The sequence below is a fragment of the Gymnoscopelus microlampas genome (assembly GCF_963454915.1).
Source record: "Gymnoscopelus microlampas genome assembly, chromosome: 20".
NCBI classification, from domain to species: Eukaryota; Metazoa; Chordata; class Actinopteri; order Myctophiformes; family Myctophidae; genus Gymnoscopelus; species Gymnoscopelus microlampas.
In genome coordinates, this window is record NC_139957.1 from 21084386 (window position 1) to 21100819 (window position 16434).

The 16434-nt window shown below is 41.6% G+C and overlaps 1 long non-coding RNA gene across 3 annotated transcripts; it reads left to right on the plus strand.

Moving 5' to 3' along the window:
* The first annotated feature begins 9975 nt into the window (after positions 1-9975).
* Positions 9976-11765, plus strand: LOC311036223. 3 transcript variants are annotated; one of them, XR_014599821.1, is made up of 7 exons: positions 9976-10032; positions 10104-10154; positions 10426-10621; positions 10810-10862; positions 11084-11220; positions 11331-11395; positions 11686-11765. It is a non-coding gene; the product is annotated as an uncharacterized lncRNA (long non-coding RNA). The 3 variants fall into 3 exon arrangements; XR_014599822.1 differs by having other exon boundaries at positions 9982-10154; positions 10414-10621; XR_014599823.1 differs by having other exon boundaries at positions 9982-10154.
* The last annotated feature ends 4669 nt before the right edge of the window (positions 11766-16434 follow it).

Genomic DNA, 16434 nt, shown 5'->3' on the forward strand with positions numbered 1-16434 from the left:
TCAATTTAGAATTCTGGTTTTACTTACGTATTTCTATATTGCAGTATTGATTGTTTTACTTAAGTAAAACATTTGAGTACTTTTTCCACTACTGGTCTATCAGGGGCGTCAATTGGGTATAGCAAGGTATGGCATTATTTTCAATCATACATGCAAGCATTAAAAGGATATGCTGCTTGCTATTTTCCAAATTGAATAGTTACAAGACATGTGCTTCATAAAATAAAATCATGAATGTGATCTATGTCTACAGCATTGATTATTATGTTATTAAATTACTGTAAAATAACTACAAATTCAAATTAGAACAAAATGATGGCTTTCACAAGGTATTATATTCTCCACAACACTTGTATTCCCTCTATCTTGACAAATGGTATATTCCCCGGTTCAGTAGGTCAGCACAGGTTAGAGAGTTAGATCCCAGTCTATTCAGCCAAAACCAAAGCATTTAAAACCCTTGCTGCCATTTCTGTTGTTGTGCCAGGCAAGCATTGTCTTTAAGTGTGACTCTATTGATTATTAACTCCTTAGACCTGTATTAGTTAACTTTGTTGTGTGAAGGTGATTTGGGATGTCTTCTTATGCTTAGATTTACACAACCATGTGGGTTACATAAGTTGTTGTTTGTGTTATTTTTCTTTTGAGAGATTATTGTTTAATGGGATTTGGTACAGTGCCGTGCTGTCTAATTTGTGGTTATGACGGATATGTTGTAACTAATCAACTGCACCACAAATGATCTGTGTTTATTAGTATGGACTATAGTAATCTCCCAACTTTATTCTTCTTCTTCTTTCTTTCTAGATAATCTGTATTTTGCCGCGCTACTCCTCCCACAGTTTGTGCCTGAGAGACTGCACAGTATGCTTATTTAGTCTGCCGATCACATAATCACCTCTGTGTCCTGTACAGACCACCATCGAAGGCCGGTCTCTTGATGTGGGACCTGAGACGAGGGCGTGGCTGCACGTCATTGAGCTGGACGTCCAACGATGACACACGAAAGAAAAGGACGCCTGAGTATCACTTCTGTTTGTAATCTATGTAATATCTGTTTGTTTATGTTTGTAATATATGTTTCATTTTGTTGATTTGCAGTGACCTTTGGAGTTGCATCATGGCGAGGTAACTACACAATCCAAACCGCACACACACACAGGCACACCGGAAAAAGTGGAGTGGATTCCTGGAGCTATCCCCCCCCCCTCCTCTCTCACACAAACACGGTGTACAGCTGGTTGCCTCATTCATTCGTTCGCCACCACGGTAAAGGTCGTGGGGCATTTTTATTTTGTCTTTATTTCATTTTGGTTAACCAAGGTTTCAATACATTTGTGAATAACCTGTTTTGAAGGAACAGTGGGTTGTGAATAGTGACTTTCTGTGAACTGACACTGAACTGCGTGGTATTGGACAAACTGTGGACTGGATTGGGGATTATTTTACAATACAAAGTCAAACTGAGGTTTTTTGTGTCTGTGTATTTCATTCATTCTGTTGTTTATTGAGTTGAAGGTATTCTTTTGTGGGTAATCAATCCCTGGTTTCAGGTTTTAAGGTTCATTTGGTTCTACTAATTGTGCATTTAAATCCTGTGTAAGGTTGGCTTTTAAAAAAGTGTTTTTTTTGTCCAGACTGGACTAAATTCGTGTTAGGCTTTGGCCTAACTGGCACCCCAAACAGTAATATCAAAGCTAAACCGTTACATAAAAAGTGGCACCCCAGATGTTTAAAAGGACCTCAATCTCAAGCAAAAACAACTGAGTTCACAGGTGCAAAACCGGATCATTTTCAACAAACAAAGGAACAAACAAGCAAAACTGTGCAAACAAGCTCAGTGGGAAATAACAATTTTATTTATTCAAACGCGATCAAAAAGGGAACATTTGCAATTTCAAAATGGAAAAGTTTGATGGAAACTTGTGGGTCTTTGATGAAATAGAAACTCAGCACCCGTGTTGGTGTCAAACCCACCACCCTCAAACAAATCATCACCACCACCACCACCCTCAAACAATGTCAACTCAAGCTAACCAGCCTCAAATATATGAACCGGATGGAAATTCACCTGCAGTAAGTGAAATAAATCAGATCAATGAACCGGATGGAAATTCACCTGCAATAAGTGAAATAAATCAGATCAATGAACCGGATGGAAATTCACCTGCAATAAGTGAAATAAATCAGATCAATGAACCGGATGGACATTCAACTGCAATGAGTGAGCATGAACTGGAAATTGAAACGCCATACTGAAGTTCTGAGGGTTGTAAATACTGCTCTGCCCCTATTGTACACAATTTGGAACACACTCAATCATCAGTAGCAACATGCTTGAAAAATCTGGAGACCATGAATACAGAAATATTAACACTACTTCAGTGGCTGGAACTGCTGTTCAAACCACACTACAAACCAGTTCTCCTGTCATACCACCTACTGCACCATCTGGTAAGGCGCATCAACATCTGCAGTCCACGCTACGCACTGGTGGAGGTACACGTCGGGAGAACGTACAAGGTGACCTGCGAGGAGGATTTATGGGCAAATCTCCCATTAAACTCCAATTAACCACCTTTGGACAGCGTGAGGACACCTCAGATCTATTGCGTTATTTGGAAAAGTGCCGTGACTTTCTCGCCATGCAGCCCCTGTTGGATGAGGAACTCATTGTGACACTCAGGAATGTGTTTCATGGCACTGCCAGAGACTAGTGGGATGTAGTAGGCCAGGAGACCAACACCTGGGCGTGTTGGTCTATGAGGACGAATTGGCTGAGAGTTCGAACCCGAGTACAGGGTGAAGACGAAAGCCTTAGACATTTTGCCTATATGTACAGGTCTCTGTGCCAACGTTGGCAGCCTCAGATCAGTGAGGAGGACGTCATTAAACTCATTTTAGAGAATGTGAATCCTAAACTCACAAGCCAGCTGCGAAGCAGTGGAGTGAACACGGTGGATTGCGTTGGTTCGACTTGGACAACAACTAAACAACAACTTTATTTTGACGCGCTATTCCTCCCACAGTTTGGGCCTGACAGACTGCAGTATGCTTATGCAGACTGCCTATCACATAATCACCTCTGTGTCCTGTACAGGCCACCATCGGAGGCCGGTCTCTTTGATGTGGGACCTGAGACGAGGGCGTGGCTGCACGTCATTGAGCTGGACATCTGATGATGACACACGAAAGAAGGAAAACGCCTGCGTATCACTTCAGTTTTTAATATATTGTAATATATGTATTATCTGTTTGTTTATGTTTTTAATATATGTTTCATTTTGTCTCTGTTGATTTTCAGTGACCTTTGGAGTTACATCATGGCAAGGTAACGACACAATCCAAACCCCTACCAAAGTGGGTATGTGTGCGCGATTTAGTGTTGACTATAGTAGACTATAGATCTTCCGGGTTTCTTCTTCTTTCTTTCAAGATAAAGTTTATTTTGCCGCGCTACTACTCCCACAGTTTGGGCCTGACAGACTGCACAGTATGCTTATGTAGACTGCCTATCACATAATCACCTCTGTGTCCTGTACAGGCCACCATCGGAGGCCGGTCTCTTTGATGTGGGACCTGAGACGAGGGCGTGGCTGCACGTCATTGAGCTGGACATGTGATGATGACACACGAAAGAAGGAAAACGCCTGCGTATCACTTCAGTTTTTAATATATTGTAATATATGTATTATCTGTTTGTTTATGTTTTTAATTTATGTTTCATTTTGTCTCTCTGTTGATTTTCAGTGACCTTTCGAGTTACATCATGGCAAGGTAACGACACAATCCAAACCCCTACCAAAGTGTGTATGTGTGCGCGATTTAGTGTTGACTATAGTAGACTATAGATCTTCCGGGTTTCTTCTTCTTTCTTTCAAGATAAAGTTTATTTTGCCACGCTACTACTCCCACAGTTTGGGCCTGACAGACTGCACAGCCTCTGTGTCCTGTACAGGCCACCATCGGAGGCCGGTCTCTTTGATGTGGGACCTGAGACGAGGGCGTGGCTGCACGTCATTGAGCTGGACATCTGATGATGACACACGAAAGAAGGAAAACGCCTGCGTATCACTTCAGTTTTTAATATATTGTAATATATGTATTATCTGTTTGTTTATGTTTTTAATATATGTTTCATTTTGTCTCTCTGTTGATTTTCAGTGACCTTTCGAGTTACATCATGGCAAGGTAACGACACAATCCAAACCCCTACCAAAGTGTGTATGTGTGCGCGATTTAGTGTTGACTATAGTAGACTATAGATCTTCCGGGTTTCTTCTTCTTTCTTTCAAGATAAAGTTTATTTTGCCGCGCTACTACTCCCAAAGTTTGGGCCTGACAGACTGCACAGTATGCTTATGCAGACTGCCTATCACATAATCACCTCTGTGTCCTGTACAGGCCACCATCGGAGGCCGGTCTCTTTGATGTGGGACCTGAGACGAGGGCGTGGCTGCACGTCATTGAGCTGGACATCTGATGATGACACACGAAAGAAGGAAAACGCCTGAGTATCACTTCAGTTTTTAATATATTGTAATATATGTATTATCTGTTTGTTTATGTTTTTAATATATGTTTCATTTTGTCTCTCTGTTGATTTTCAGTGACCTTTCGAGTTGCATCATGGCAAGGTAACGACACAATCCAAACCCCTACCAAAGTGTGTATGTGTGCGCGATTTAGTGTTGACTATAGTAGACTATAGATCTTCCGGGTTTCTTCTTCTTTCTTTCAAGATAAAGTTTATTTTGCCGCGCTACTACTCCCACAGTTTGGGCCTGACAGACTGCACAGTATGCTTATGCAGACTGCCTATCACATAATCACCTCTGTGTCCTGTACAGGCCACCATCGGAGGCCGGTCTCTTTGATGTGGGACCTGAGACGAGGGCGTGGCTGCACGTCATTGAGCTGGACATCTGATGATGACACACGAAAGAAGGAAAACGCCTGAGTATCACTTCAGTTTTTAATATATTGTAATATATGTATTATCTGTTTGTTTATGTTTTTAATATATGTTTCATTTTGTCTCTCTGTTGATTTTCAGTGACCTTTCGAGTTACATCATGGCAAGGTAACGACACAATCCAAACCCCTACCAAAGTGTGTATGTGTGCGCGATTTAGTGTTGACTATAGTAGACTATAGATCTTCCGGGTTTCTTCTTCTTTCTTTCAAGATAAAGTTTATTTTGCCGCGCTACTACTCCCACAGTTTGGGCCTGACAGACTGCACAGTATGCTTATGCAGACTGCCTATCACATAATCACCTCTGTGTCCTGTACAGGCCACCATCGGAGGCCGGTCTCTTTGATGTGGGACCTGAGACGAGGGCGTGGCTGCACGTCATTGAGCTGGACATCTGATGATGACACACGAAAGAAGGAAAACGCCTGAGTATCACTTCAGTTTTTAATATATTGTAATATATGTATTATCTGTTTGTTTATGTTTTTAATATATGTTTCATTTTGTCTCTCTGTTGATTTTCAGTGACCTTTCGAGTTGCATCATGGCAAGGTAACGACACAATCCAAACCCCTACCAAAGTGTGTATGTGTGCGCGATTTAGTGTTGACTATAGTAGACTATAGATCTTCCGGGTTTCTTCTTCTTTCTTTCAAGATAAAGTTTATTTTGCCGCGCTACTACTCCCACAGTTTGGGCCTGACAGACTGCACAGTATGCTTATGCAGACTGCCTATCACATAATCACCTCTGTGTCCTGTACAGGCCACCATCGGAGGCCGGTCTCTTTGATATGGGACCTGAGACGAGGGCGTGGCTGCACGTCATTGAGCTGGACATCTGATGATGACACACGAAAGAAGGAAGATGCCTGAGTATCACTTCTGTTTTTAATATATGTATTATCTGTTTGTTTATGTTTTTAGACTATAGTAATCTTCCGACTTTCTTATTCTTTCTTTCAAGATAAAGTTTATTTTGCTGCGCTACTACTCCTACAGTTTGGGCCTGACAGACTGCACAGCATGCTTATGCAGACTGCCTATCACATAATCACCTCTATGTCCTGTACAGACCATGTGGGACCTGAGACGAGGGAGTGGCTGCACGTCATTGAGCTGGACATCTGATGATGATACACGCAAGAAGGAAGACGCCTAAGTATCACTTCTGCTTTTAATATATTGTAATATATGTATTATCTGTTTGTTTATGTTTGTAATATGTTTAATTTTGTCTCGCTGTTGATTTGCAGTGACCTTCAGATTAATCAAACTGTGTGATGAAGCAAGGGAAAGTCATTCATCATTGGTGGTTTTGCCATTACCTGAGGAGGAAATTGCAAGGCAAAATTCATGGTTTCAACCAAAAATGTATATTCTGGAAGGTTTTGTACAGGATGTACACCTGTGGCTATCAGAGGTGAAACAGCAAATGCATGTCATTATTCAGAAGGAACTACCAATACATGTCACTGTTGAAAAGGAGCCACAAACACCGGTCACTGCTGAAAGTGAAATGTGGAGTGCTGTACATTCTGATGACATTGGACCCCATGACAGTATATCAAATGTATCAAAATCCACACACAAATCCACTCCATCAAAATTATCTTCAACTTCATCTGCTCATCATAGCTCAGGCTGAAAAGGCTGCTCTCATGGAACAGGTGGCTGGCTTACACAAAAATATGAAATTGAAGCATAACAGGGACAACTCAGAATGCAAAAGGAGCAACTGGAAATGGAGACTCAGCTGGAAGCAGCAAAGGCCCATGTACTGGAAACCATGGGCCAAGGAACTCATCAAGAGTGTCAAGTGGGACAAACTCAAAGAAAGGAGCTGCTGCTCCAAAGGAAACAACCCCATTCAACCCAAATGCAAATACATACCTACCTACCTAAAAAGGAAACAATGGAAACCACAAAGCCTCCCTCCCAGCCACAGGTTGTGAGACCAAAACAACCACTTCATGAAAAATCTGCCAAAGCTCATTACATGACTCCTCTAATGCAATACTCTCTCCCCAGGCAAAATGTTCAAACCGAAAATATAATAAACCAAAATGTGCAAACTGAAAATGTACAGCTTCATGGGAAAAAGAATGTTCAAGGTCATGTCACTCACACTACACCCCCTGCAGGTGATATTTGTAATGTGCTACGAAGACAGAATGAAAAAACTGCTTTACTGGTTAAGCAAAATCTGTATTCCACTTTACCACCAAGAGACATACCAGTTTATGATGGTGACCCATTGCAATATGAAATGTTTATCAGGGCATTTGAGAGAGGAGTGGAGAAAAAGACTGACGATTACAGTGACTGCTTACATTACTTTGAACAATATACAAAAGGCCATCCATACAAGCTCGGATAAACCTGGAGGAACAAGGCATGCAAGCTACAGGAGAGGCATGGACATCGTGCTAAGCTTTCTGACCTTGTACAATTCATAGAGAGACAGGTAAAAAATACTGTCTGACCCACTGTTTGGAAACATACAAGATGCTAAGCAAACTACAACTGTCAAAACCTCAACCATCATCAAACCAAGAGACACAAGAGACATTCCAAGAAGCAGTTTTGCCACAACAGTAACACCCATAGAAACGGCAGTGCAGTCAAATGGAGTGGAAAGAAGTGTATTCATCAGCTATCATAATGATTGTCTTTTCTGCAATAAAAGTGGTCACACATTGGAGCGGTGTCCACAGATGAAATAGAGAAGACACAGAGAGAAGATGCACTACTTAAAGGAAAAGGGAGTCTGTTTTTGGCTGTTTGAAAAGAGGACACTTAAGCAGAGACTGCACAAGTCGTTTAACCTGTGATACGTGTGAACAAAACCATCCTGATATACTCCACATTGAAGAAAAACGGAAAAGAAATCAATAGGAAACAATGCTGTCGTCTTACCTCACACATGTGGTCATATTGGGGCCGGTGATGAAACCTCCATCTTCTCCATAGTACCCGTTCAAGTGAAGAGCCACAGGGAGACAGTGTTGCAAACATATGCATTTTTGGACCATGGAAGCACATCCACATTCTGCACTGAAAACTTAATGAGAAGGCTAAACATTACCGGACAAAAAACTAATATTCTTCTCCGCACAATGAACCAAGTGAAGCCTGAGACCAGTCACCATATCTCAGGTTTGGAAATAGCCAAGTTGGACAAAAATGATTTCATACAACTCCCTAATGTGTTCACTCATAAAACCATGCCTGTCTCACAACACAATATTCCAAAAACAACAGGGCTTGTCACCATGGCCTTATTTGAAACATATCAAACTGCAAGAAATAGACTCTGGTGTTGACCTACTGATTGGCAGAAATGCTTCAAAGTTATTGGAACCTTTTTGGAGGTGGTTAACAGCCAGGCAGATCGACCATATGCTGTGAGGACCCTATTGGGGTGGGTCATCTATGGTCCCTTGATAGGAGACAACAATGTCAGGGATGAGACTGGCTGCACTGCTGCGGCTGTCAATCATATCATATATCCAGAAAAACAATCAGGACTTCAGTGAAAGAACAAGCAAGGAAATGGAAGCCAAGTCAGGGTAGGATGAAAGATGGACTACTGCGTGAAACGGATCTGTTCCGCAAGGTGGCTTGCCTCCCACAAGAAACGTTGGTGGTTATGTCCTCATACCCTTTCGCCATGGTCTGGAACAGCAATATTAAAGGTTACATTTTATTTTTCTTTCAGCTAGTTCCCGTCATGGCTGCACCTTCCTCGATCATCACCTGCTTGTCTCTCTCAGCACACCCTAAATTTGCTATTTGTCTTGCGTTTCAGCATCCTTCTCCCTCCGCCTCAGATAAACCATCTCTACCTCACCTCTCGCTTTATCCACCTCTCTTGCTTTATCGTCTAACCTTCTAACCTGGGCTTATACTCAAATGTAGTCATTTCTGTTCTCATCCCTCCATGTTGCTTCTAATGAGAATCGTAGCATTTTCAATCCGGCCGCCTCTAGTTCTTTGCCCTCTACTAACATGACCACTTGCCCGGTGATTTATTGACTATGGTTCACATAATTTATTTTCTGATATTGCACTAACATGTTTGTGCTGTCTTTTTCAGGTCATGTATGCCAGGGATGTGTGGTTGGAGGATGGAAAGGAGACAGAGGGTACAATTCCTAATAATTGGATCGACAGGGGTAAGGGAACCATTAGATGGCCAAATGCCAAACAAACACAACTTACAAGATGAGAAAGGACCCCCAGGAGGACTGGCTGACGTCCCAGTTAGTCAAGATAAAGATGACTTCAGGCAGGTTTTTGGATCATTTACTCAATAATTCAAGTACAAATAGTTGAATCAATGTTTACAGTTGAATTGTATAACTTCTAGTTAAAGCTTGTGAATGTGACAACTACAACCTGACCAGCCAAGCAGAGGAGGAAGAGGAGGATGTGGATGTGGTGATAAGAGGGAAGGGGAAACCTGTTAAAAGACAAGATGATGACTGATGTAGAGTTCATATGTTTCTCAAGTAACTTCTAAATATGAAATGTGTTAACAGAAACTGGGCCTCACATTGTAGACCATTCATGTTTTATATGACGTTTTGGAGCATTATGGGTAACTTTCTTCTATAATCAATTTATAAGTCCATTGTCAAAAATGACAATCAAATGCTTTAATAAGCCGTATAGGTGCCCTCCTTTCCTATCGCACCAAGGAAGTTGCAGTCCAGCCAGGACAACAATGTGTTACTCAATGCTTGTTGAGTATTGATGTCAATTTATGAAATACCAGTAAGACTCCCTAATCGGGAGATAAGCGACCGTAGGTCACATGTATACAGAAGAGGGCTGTAACGGCGATTGGTTCCTAGTTGTGTGGAGGGATTGTTTGTGGGGGGAAAGCCCCCGAGTTACGGCATTTTATGTGAGCTGCAGTGGCAGGGGGTCCTTTATGTTTCAGACTCTGAAAATCAAAACCTGGATGGCCTGGTGGATGTCGTGGTGGACACCATGTCTGTCGAGTTGGAGCATGCTGAGGGGTCTTGGCACAGGGAGATGTCTACACACAGTGAGTATGAATCACATTTAAGCAGTCACCTTTTGTATTTGGTATCTAAGAACATTCTTTGTCTTTTCCAGGCTCCCGACATGCAAGTGTAGCACCTCGGAGCAGAGAAATGTCCACACCCCGTGAGTATTCACTTTCTCCATTGCACCAACACATTTTAAGTACAGTCAGTACAAGGTGTTACATGTTGTGCATACTAAAGAAATCATTACCATACCTAATTCACAAGCAATGAGTAAGTAGTTACAGGCTCAATGTGTTGAACTATATGTATCAGAGGAGATGTGTGATTGTCAACATCTAAGACCAACCAGTAGGGGTAGTCTTTTTCAGTGTGACATGGTGTTGTAGTAGTATTATGTCCAAGTATTAAGTCTTTAGTGATGGCTCCAGCCATCAGGCACAGTGATGGCTCCAGACACAGTGTCGGATACCGGCACAGCATCAGGACCAGCCACGACTCCAGGTACAGCAACAGCTCGGAGGCACTCTGTCAGGTCCAGACATGATGACAGGTCCCACCGCAGTGATGGGTCGAGGAACACGGTCAGGTCCAGACATGACAGATCCAGGGACACGGTCAGGCATGGTGAGTTGTCCAAAGGCCCCAAGTAATCAAAACCTTTACAATTCAGCAAGTAGTATCGTGCACCCCTAATTGTTACAATATGACATATTTATTATTTCTCATCTAATGTATAGTCATCTGTCTTGGAAAGTTTTAATGCAAAAATATCACTTTGTAATTTCTAAAATGTACTTTTGTTCTTATTACAGGTGCTATGCAGTGACTGAGAGGCCAACATGGGCATTCCCATTGCCAGCACAAGGTAAGTTCTGAGCTATTTCAATGAAGACCCCCAACAAACTGGGGGACACTTAATTTGCAACCCTTCTCTCTTCTGCCCATTCTCTCCTTTCTTCCTTTACTGTTCTCTCTGTCTCCTCTCCTATCGGGACACAAAAACTGCTCTTCAATTATATCAGTGTTTTGTATCATTGTAGGGTGGTGTCTATAACATGTCTCTGTGTACACTTACTTATTTTTCAGTATACCAGAAGAAAGTCCTGACCATATCAATATTCACTAAAGAACCTGCCTCTTCAGCGGCCAGTCATGTTGAGAGAATGGAGGACTTCCAGAGAGAGGAGCAACTCCTCAGTGATGTCCAAGCTTTTAATACCCTGGTAGGCTTTTCAAGAGTCTGGAAGTAATGAACAGCATAAGATGCACTCGCACACTTTTTACGTTCCTCTGGGATATGTCAGTGAAAGTTTTCATGGACTTATTCCAACAGGTGCTGCAACTTTCCCGTTATAGAGGGAAGGACGTTAAGGACTGTGTCCACAAAGTTCTTGACAGGTATGTTTCAACATACACTATGAATTAACCCCTGTGTGATGTTTGGGTGCGCTGTGGTTTTCAATGTGTGAACACTTATTTGGTTAATTCTTCTAGATGAGCGCCTGACTGCAAGTTTCCATTAATTTGCCTTTTTTTTTTTAGCTTAACACCTGAATCCTCTGTTATGTCATGTCAATGACATAATGGTTGAACATTAAGTGAAAATTAGTAGTATAAAGGGTTTATACCATGTTTTACAATAAATCCTAATCCTACTACATTATCAAATGTAATTTGTTTTTCTTAAGGCTCTTCAGTAACAGTCTGATGGCACAGTTGAACATGAAGGGGGAAAAAGAGAAGACTGCGGCTTTCAGCGCAATACAAGGTAAGCCCATATTTCATGTTGACCAAGGACAAAATCAAAATGTAATTGGGTAAAACATGTCCTTTCCGGTTGACATAAAAAAAATACAATGCCAACTGTCTACCGTTACCGTTGCTATCATAACATTTTAAATAACTGGTGGTTAGGTGTAGAAGGGAGATGGCTTTGTATTAAACTAGTTGTGGATGTACAAGCATTTTTGCATGTCAATATGGAGACTCGCAATCAGTTTTATTGTCACTTCCACAACACACACTAGGCAAACAGGGGAGCAAAATGCCATTCTCCTCAACTCATGATGCACATTAAAAAGAGGCAAACATTAAAAAGTAAAGAGCAGACAACATTGGTAAAAAGTGCTGATGCATTCAAAGTGCAATCCATCTTTCAAGATGTTGGTTTTGGGGGCAATACATGGTTCAGGGTTCTGATGGTTTGGGGCAGCTGTTGGATGACCTGCTGGTGCTTCCCCCTGAGCTCTTGAACCTCCTACCAGATGGCAGGAGTTCAATCGAGCTGTGTATTATGTCAGATAGGGACTAGGACAGCATGTTGCCTTTGCACATTTTTTATTGCCTTTTTCTACTATGCAGATGCAGTCATGAAATTCGCCCCAGAAGCCACAGAGGACCTCATAAGGCAGCATGCCGCAGACCACCTCAAGCATGCTCCAGCGAGAAGGGGAGGACACACAGCAGGCACTCAGGACTGATTTAACTTGAACTTTCACTGTCCATTGTGGGGGATCTTAGTGTCACAGTATTGTACAGTGTTGTGTAATTTGAACTTGTGTTCTGTTCAACGAAGTAGCTCTGGTTGGACCTTACCCTGGTAGCTCACTGGCTATTCAGTACAGCACTTGTTTAATATGTTTCAGTTGTTGTGGAACCGGCCCAAGCAAAAAGGGTGTCCCTGCAAAGTAAGCTGTGCTATTATGTTTTATTATTATTTTATTTTCATTCGACTAGTGACGTGGACTTGGACTTAGCCCTCCTCGGACATACCTGTGGACTACACCAGGTACAAATGACTTTTTTGTTGCTCTCCCTCATGGAGCTACTTGCGGATTATACCAGGGTCAGTCCACCCTAGGTGGACACGCACTGACCTTTTGCACCTTAATCCCATGTATAACGCACTGACTTTTTTGTCTTTTTTTTTTATTGTACTCTTTTTCTCTAAGCACCTTAACGTCATAAGTATATCATGCACAGTATACGTACATTGCTGCTATGCTCAGGCACCTTAGTTTTTATTATCTCAGGTACTTTGTAAATATGTAGATAACTTGTTTGGCCTTCTGCTGTTCTCTTGTTTGATCTCCTTCCCACTTGCCCCCCACCCCTCTTCTTCTTCCCCCCCTCTTCTTTCTATGGAAATTAACGTTGCGCTGGGAACGATGTACAAAAACGAATTTCACCCACTTTTGTACCTTGTAAACCTGTGATGTGACAATAAACCTGATTCTGATTCTGACGTGTAAAAAAAAAAAAGAGAAGTTAACTGCTCTGTTCTGGATCAAGCTTAATCAGCCCTGGTGACTGCTTTGTGTGTGCTTTGTGTTAAGTGGCTGTCCCGCTTCTGTTCTGTCAAAAATAATTCAAAGCTGGCTTGATCTGCTGTTTGTTTGAATACTTAATTAGTCAGATAGGTAAACGTCATGAGGTACGTTAAGGCTAAAAGGATAACACAAGTCCTGGGGACTTGTTTCCATTGTGGTCCTATGAACTAGATTCCATTTCAGGGGGTCTAGTTCCAGTCCACAAATATTCCACAATCATATGGAATATTTGTGGAATACTGTAATTGTGGAACATTTGTTTGCGCAGCTGTGTATTCACAAGAAGAATAAAGAGATAATAAGGAAATAAGTGTGTATTGAATTGTGATTTGTTTGTAAACCTCTGTGTACTGTATTCCCAGTTTTCAGAAGGTGGCATAACCATTTGATCGTGTTCATTTTCCTGTAGCTTTGTTTGATTAGCTTAGCAGCATGTTAACTACTAACTATGTTAAAGCTACAGGAAAATGAACAGGAAATGGGGATTACAGTTATGCACCGAGCCTAGAAGAAGTGGATTGTTTGATTAGTTTATTGAATATTAAAATTCAAAAGGATAAAAAACACAAGAAAGCCCGTAGGCTTGTTTCAATCGTGGTCCTTTGGGAAAGGGGACATAGGGAGCTACAATACAATACAATATAATAACATAAAAAACATAAAACAAGGCCAAATAAAACTTACAAATTCAAAAAGGACAAACAGAAGACTAAACATCAACTAAACAAAAATTAAGATTGGGGTAAAGATGTCTATAATTAGTCTAAATTTGACGTAGAAAAGATGACCACATTTGGACTAGAATAAGCCCTTATGTAGAGGTTTGGACGTTCAGAAGACATCCGACAAAGACGCAATTAAAACTTTCATTCTGCACCCTTCAGGGACCAAAATGGGACGTTCAAAAATGACCTCATTGCACATTGGGAATAAAATAATATACTGTATATGTGAAAACATCTGTTCCATTCCTGTTGTTCCCTGAAGATGAAATGGTCGAGCTTGTTTGCCTGACCCCCAATTGTTATAATTGATCGTTCCTTCCGACCGACCGAGAGGCATACCGGACCGAGGTGGAAGGGCAACACTGCCCTCTAGTGGATACATCCAGTTTGTACATGCACATGTTAACCCAGAGTACAGAAGTCCTGACGTCACTCGTCCATCCCCTGGGTCGTAAAGTCATTTCCCTATGGAGAATAACATTGGGTCATCATAGAATCGTCTCATAAGAATTGTGGTCCAAAAATAAACAAACTGCCTCGGCGATATTGTCAGGGAGGAGCCTCGGCATTGTTTATGATAGTCAGTCACTCATATTTGAAAAAGTCAGTTTCTGGCAAATTTAACTAATTCGGCAGAAGTAACATTAGCGTTTTCTCACCGTCAGTTGATGCTTCATATCCATAAGAGTAAAACCGCCGGGGTCATTTGTTTATGTTTGGAACTCAGTTCTTATTTGACGCGATATTAAACACGTCTATGGGAATTCAGAACAGGGGGGAAAAGGTTTTAAAGGTTTACGGTTCTAGAGGTTTTACATCTTCTAAAGCTCTATGGTATTCTCTAAAATTCAAATGGTAGCCGATATGTCCTAAGTAGGCCGAACGTTGTAGAGTTGGAACGGAGTTTGTAGCTAAAAGTATGAAGGACTAGTTAGGGGTCAAAAAACGGGCCGAATACGTAGTGACAATAACGTCAGTGTGCTCGCTAAGTATATACTGTTAGGCACATACGTGAAATGTGGCCTCTGCACTTTAACAGCCTCCAATCACTCTAAGATTGCCACGTTGTTGACCTGACCTGGAATCGTACCCAGCACATCCAGGACCTCTGGTTCACCAGGCAGGCCCACTAACCACTCAGCTATAGCACTCTGATTAACATCATGTCAGAAAATGAAATGAAACAGAGGTCTGACTATACTGAGTCAGAGTCAAGCTTTACAAAATGTAAGTTGTGTAAAAAAAAGTCTCACTATACTAAGTTGTTATTTGTTTGTTTAAGTCAGGCTATACTCTACTCAGAGTCATAAGTTTACAAAATGTACTAAAGTACAGTGAACGTCTGTGCGGTTTGTCTTCATCACTGAAAATAACGTACATGTAAACAGATATAAAACTGCTGTCATGTGCAGTTGGGGTGAAGAAACACAACCATTTCACTCCTAATAGTACCTATTTGATTTGACATCCTGACTTGCTGCTGTGGCTGAGGCTTGAACCTGTTACCTGCGGCTCACTAGTCAGTGACTATCCATTCACCTACAGCTGTTTCCTTGTAATCTGTGGTTCTAAAACGTTTTGTTGTCAACCCCCCAAATTGACATGTATTTGGGCAGTGGACCCCAATGTGAAAAGATGTAGTGTCAGGGCCCCCCATGAAAAAGATTTATATTTATGCTGTAACACATTTTAAAGTTATTTGTCTTGTTTGTTGTTCAAGTCAAAACACCAGGAAGGCTGTACTTGAGAGCCATCTGTTAGCTCAATGGGTTGAGACACAGTATTCATGATCCAGAGGCCATGAGTTCAAATCCCATTGATGTCTTTCCTATGAGTCTTTCCTTTGCAGACTGGCTTCCAGAAGATCAAGTGAAAACCATCAGGAAGGCTGTATTTGTCATCCAACTCTTAGCTCAATGGGTTGAGACGCAGTATACATGATCCAGAGGCCATGAGTTCAAATCCCACTGGTGTCTTTACTGTGATGCTTTCCTTTGCAGACTAACTTCTAGAAAAACAAGTTAAAAGCACCAGGAGACCTGTAACTCTCAGCCAACAGCATAGCTCAACTGGTAGAGCGTCTGTGCAATAACATGACTTGACTTCACTTGAGTGGGTTCGATTCCCACTTGAGTGAAGTTTCCCCGATATCTTGGGGCAACGGATAAATTGACTGATATCCTTAGTGATGCTTCCCTTTGCAGACTAACTTCCAGAAAACAAGTTAAAAGCACCAAGAAACCTGTAACTCTCAGTCGACAGCATAGCTCAACTGGTAGAGCGTCTGTCCAATAACATGACACTTCACTTGAGTGGGTTCAATTCCCAGTCGAGTCAAGTGTCCCCGGTAACTTGGGGCAACGGATAAATTGACTGATATCCG